Here is a 6,000-nt window from a genome sequence, read left to right on the forward strand (position 1 = left end):
TGAAGAAGGCTGTCTCTGGTGTAGGCCCATCAGTTTCAAAGACAATGCTTATATGATCAGATCATGTTTGTATGTTCACCACAAGTAATGTGAGGTTAATGCTGACTTGATTCCTTGCAAAAGGTTTCTATTTTGTGTTTTAACATTTTAACGCCTCCTGTTTTATTGCCAGAAAGAGTAAAACCTATTCTTATTTTTCAAACTTTGATACTGGCAAAAATTACCCATATATTTAATATTAGTTATTTCAATTAATACATATTCTAGTTTCCCATTCATAGTACATAATGCTAATTTATCTTGATCATGATATTATATCATAAAAATATATAAATGAAATATAAAAAGAGAGTACTGGAACTATGTACAGGCAGTCCACGACTTACAAATACCCAACTTACGAATGGGTCTCAGGAACTAATTGTATTCATAAGTCAGGGACTGCCCGTATAGTGCACTACAGCCACTGCTGTATCTCCTCACGTTAATTCTACGAATCTGTGCATACAAAGCCAGTGGTGGAGGATGGGTAGATGACCAAAACCCCATTACCTACTATAATCACCCAGAAATGTCTGTCTGTCCCGTGCGTGACGTCACTCCACATGAGGCCCACCCCCTTCATTAATATTCATGAGTGGGTGGATTTTTACACTAACGCAGAGGAAGGTAGTTATGTATTGTGTTTAGTTGTACACACCTCCGATTAGTACGGTTGGCTACGTACAGTGCCAAAAAAGTTCAACATTTTACGACAGAACAATGGACCTAGAACCGCGATCATCTGGCTTCAACTCCTGCCTATGACTTTTCACTTTCAGTGTCCAATGGGCATAAAATCCTGGATTTGACTCAACCTTAAAACAACGTTGCATAAGAGGTCACAGGATGCATCCGAGGTCAGAGTTCTGAACTAGCACTGCTAAGAGAGCGTCGGTTCTAATCCAAGGGCTCTGTCTTAAATCCAGATGTCAAGACTCATGAGTTTGTCATCTTACCCTGGTCACCTGAGCACCCTTGCAAAACAGATGTTTCTTCTCAATGGATCATCCAGGTCAAATAATTAAATAAATAAAAACAATACTACACAAAACATATTCACGTAAAATGTGGTTATCTGATGTTGTACTTAATTAGATAATTCCAAGGTCTTTCCAATTAAACGAACCACGCAGACCTCCTGGAAAATGCCGCGTTCGGCAAATAATAGACCTCATGAGAAAATATGGTTGCGTTCCTGGCTTCAAAATCATCAACCCCTCTTTGTTTTACTAATTCTACATAATTTCTGTACTTGTCATTGTACTAAATGATGCAGAGTCGCCCTCCATTTATTGTTTGTGTGTTTAGACTCTTTATTCTTCCATTTCACCTCAAGGCAAAACCTCCTCTCCACTCCTCTTCCCGTACCACAGTATTCACGCCCAATGCTCGCCCCTAACACTGTCACTTGAACGTTCAATGATTCTCCATCTAGGGGTTCATATGACATCAACGGTGAACGGACTGCTTGATGCATGTGGTAATATGTAAACATTTGCGTTGTATGTTTTTAGAGTGTTATATTACCATGCAAAAAAGCATACATACACAACAACATACATGTAAAGAAATCGTTCGCACTGTTGATCAATTCACACCTTCCAATGGATGCAGTACTCTTCTATGAGGAGATGAGAATCTTAGCAGCGTAAAATCACACATAGCCGAACCATCACCTGCGTGTTCCGGAAAACCGACCTCATTAGGTAAACGGTGTAGAGCTGAAACACGCATTCGACAAAAGCATTGGGCAAGGTTTTCCTGTACATGTGTTTGAGTGGCATGCAGCAAACTTTACTTGCTTTTGGAGTGCATTATGGGGAAACAATCCTCCATGCTGTGTGGATCAAATTTCACAAACTAAACTATTTATTATTTATTAACAAAGGCCCACTCAGCTATGTAGCTCTTTTTCAGAAGTGGGACCGACTGTCGGGGTGAGGGGAGGGAAGAGAACGGGCAATTGAGAAGAGTTGAGGCTTTACGAGAGGAATGGAAGGAGGATGTGTGCAAATCCCTCCAAGTAGATACGTAGATGCACGTCTCGTTACATCAAAGCTATAAACTAAACTATTTTAATTTCACCAGATAAGTCCCACTGAGCTATAAAGATTTTTTCCAGAAGCGATCTGGCCACAAATGACATCTCAACGAAGCGGATTATCACGTGAAAAATTCCGCAGCCAAATACTCTAAACAGATCTTTCTAAATATGGAGGGTAATACTCTTTGGTTCTTTCGGTAAAGTCATGTAGGTGTAATAAAGGACTCTTTCAGGCGATGTAGGTCTCCGTTCGTCCTTTATTGGGTTCTTGTCTCACACCCCGCGGCATCTTTGGTGGGACGCAGCGCTTCTTCTCCCGTGCACCCCGCGCACGCTTCATGTGCCCCGCACACCTCGCAGCCACACCACTGCTCCGTGTGCCCCGCACACCCCACAGCCACACCGCTGCTCCGTGTGCCCCGCACACCCCACAGCCACACCGCTGCTCCGTGTGCCCCGCACACCCCGCTAGCTCCTCACACTCCACTAGCCCCTCACACTCGCTAGCTCCTCAGACTCCGCTAGCTCCTCACACTCGCTAGCTCCGGCTACCCCACGTACACCGCTGGCCGACGGTGCCGTGGCCTCCGACCACGTGGCAAATGGCGCCACTGCTCCGCCTCTGCCCAACGTGGCTTCCCCCAATTTCCACTCTCTTCCAACTCCCAGATCTCTTCCGGCTCTCACCCTATATCCTCCTTCTCACGTGACCCTGACTCCTCCTTCCCGTACTGCCCCTGTCTCCGCCCCCACTCACCCCGACTCCCATTGGAGCCGAGGTGAGCAGTGGCTCCTCCCACACGCTCAGTCGACCAGGCTCCGCCTCCCCAATACTCCGGCCCGTGTGAGTGGCACGGAGACAGCACCCACCCTGTCCTTGCTCGCATTACATGACCCCCACCCTGATGAAAAACCCAGCCGTCCCCGGCTGCAACAGAACAAAAATAATGCTAATGCGAGCAACAACATGACAATCAGGAATCACAAGACAAACGGAGATTATAACAACAACAATTAACGAAAGGGAAGGGACTTATAACTAGTGCGGGTCGCCGGCCCGTCCCGCACGGGGGGCGGCCCCCGCACAGACCATGACCTTGACAGGGTTCTAGGAGCGGCGGGATCGAAACCGCCCGCCGCTGTTGGAGGCCTGTCAATATCAGCGTCCCGTTCCCCAGAGAGGCCCGTCGCCGGGGCTTCCTGCAGCTGCGCCCGTGGCGGGGTCGGAGGGGCAGCGGGGCCAAGTGTCCCCGTCGCCGTGGTAGGCCCACCTGCAGCAGGAATGACTGTGTCCGGCTGGATTACAGCCGGTCCGTCTACAGAAGGTACGACAGGCGCGCTTGCAGGTTGAACAGGCAAAGTCAGTGGTGCGTCGGTCGCAACAGACACCGGCAAGGCAACATTAGGAGATGACGCATTTTTCCGCGGGGCCACGTAGGGATTCAATCGAGATGTATGAACGTACCAGCGCCGCGATCCGAACCGAACACATGCGGACTGCGGACTAGGAACCTCAATAAGCACAACCGGCCCCTGCCACGGTTTGTGCAACTTAGGGGAGGTCCCCACCGGTACCTGCGGGCAGTGCAGCCAGGCCATGTCCCCCACTCGCCAGGGGGACTCACAATTCGAGCACCGGGCGCAACGTTCGTTCCGGGCCTGGGTCTTGGCCGTAGCCAATCGGGCCCCCTCCCGCGCCTCTGCCACGCAATGAACGGCGTCCCGAACATACTCCGAGAGAGGCTTAACAGGACCCTTCGCCCCCGTACCCAGCTGCACTTCCACCGGCGGCACATTCTCGCAGCCGTACATAAAAAAGAAAGGTGAGTACCTCGTCGACGCATGAGGCGTCATCCGGTATGCGGAGAGCACCCCAGGGATATGCAAATCCCAATCAGCCTGTTTTTCGCTAACCGTATGACAGAGCATGGTCGACAGGGTCCGATTCAGCCGTTCAACCATCCCATCCGATTACGGGTGGTAGGGAGACGTCCAAACCTTCTTGGTCCCCAGTGCAGCACACACCTCGGCCAATAGTTTGGAAGGAAAATTCCGCCCTTGGTCCATGAGCAACCTTTCCGGCGCCCCTTTGTCCATTACGTATCCAAACAGGAAAGCGTCCGTGATAGACGCCGCTGACTGGTCGGGTAAGGGCCAGGCCATCGGCCAGCGGGAAAGATATTCCACCCCGACCAACAACAATGTATTCCCCCGAGTGGACGGCGGAAAGGGCCCCAAAATATCCAACGCCACCAACTCGTTAATCCGAGACACCTGTATGGACTGCACTGCTGGAACATATGGGTGTTTAGGCGGCTTCCGCCGGGCACATTCGGAGCACGCCCGAATGTGGCCGACGACATCAGTCTTCATGCCGTGCCAGAAATAGTCCCGCTGCAACGTCAACAAGGTTTTCTGCACCCCGAGATGTAACAACTTCTCGGAGTGCAGAGTACGAATCAACTCATATCGCAAGGACGACGGCACAACAAGATGCCAGCGATCGTGCAACCCTTCCCTCCACATCAACAAACCATCCCGGAGAGCAGCTCCCGGAGTCCCATCGGACAGTGGTCCACCTGTCTCCTTCGCAGCCCGACCCCGCAAGGCCCCCAGCGACTCATCGAGCAATTGCTCGCGAACCAATACCGAACGCGGCAAGTTCAAAACCCCATCAGCCGGTTCCGGGCACACGGGAGCCTCAGGCACCTCCACAGCGGACATAACAGGCCGAGGGGGTTTGCTGAACCCGCGTACACCTATTCGTGCCCGAAGCACAAGCGCAAGGGGACCCCTGCGGCAATCTGGAGAATGCATCCGCGTTCACGTGACACGACCCTTTACGATACTGAATCTCGAAGGAAAATTCCTGCAGGGTTTCCAACCATCGTGCCAATTGGCCAGATGGTTGGTAAACCCTCAGGGCATATTACAAAGCCGCATGGTCCGTGTGCACAATAAACGTTCGACCGTACAGATTCGGCCAATATTGGCAAAGAAAATGCACAATAGCCAATAGTTCGTGGCGAGTAAGGCAGTAGCGGGTCTCCGCCGGAGACAACATGCGGCTACCGTAAGCTACCACGCATTCAACGCCGCCCTTAGACTGGGACAGAACGGCCCCAATCCCGGTGTCACTAGCGTCAGTATCCAGAATAAAAGGCCGAGTAAAATCTGGATAGTCCAACGTCGGTGCCGACGCTAAACAATCGCGTAGGCCTTGAAACGCCGCCTCCTCCGTCGGTCCCCAGCTGAACCTCCGGCCCTTAACCGTAAGGAGGTGCAACGGCCTAGCGATTGTGGCAAAGTTTGGAACGAACCTGCGGTAATATGAAGCGAACTCAACGAACCGACGGACGTCCCCCACTGTGGCCAGAGTCGGCCAGTTTCGGACGCACGCCGTCTTCTCCGGGTCCGTGGCCACCCCGTCCGAACTGACTATGTGGCCCAAATAGCGCATGGATCGTTGCAACAGGTGACACTTTTTGGGCTTAAATTTCAAATTGGCGGAACGCATTCTAGCAAACACTGCATCCAATCTCCGCAGATGTTCCTCAAACGTGCGGCTGAAGACGATAACATCATCTAAATATATCAAACACGTCTCCCACTGCAGACCTGTTAACACGAGCTCCATCAGCCGCTGGAACGTCGCGGGGGCGGCGTTCAAGCCCATGGGGAGACAATTAAACTAAAATAAGCCCTGCGGCGTATGTAAAGCCGTCTTTTCCCTCGAGGACTCGTCCAGGGGAAGTTGCCAAAATCCCGATGAGAGATCAAGAGTAAAAAAAAAATTCGCCCCAGACAAGGCATCGAGGGAATCATCCATACGCGGCAGGGGGTACGCGTCCGCAACCGACACCTTATTTAACTTGCGAAAATCGACACAAAATCGCAATTTCCCATCCTTTTTC

Source organism: Lethenteron reissneri, chromosome 27, assembly GCF_015708825.2.
Source record: "Lethenteron reissneri isolate LAM-NWPU_2019-01 chromosome 27, ASM1570882v1, whole genome shotgun sequence".
NCBI classification, from domain to species: Eukaryota; Metazoa; Chordata; class Hyperoartia; order Petromyzontiformes; family Petromyzontidae; genus Lethenteron; species Lethenteron reissneri.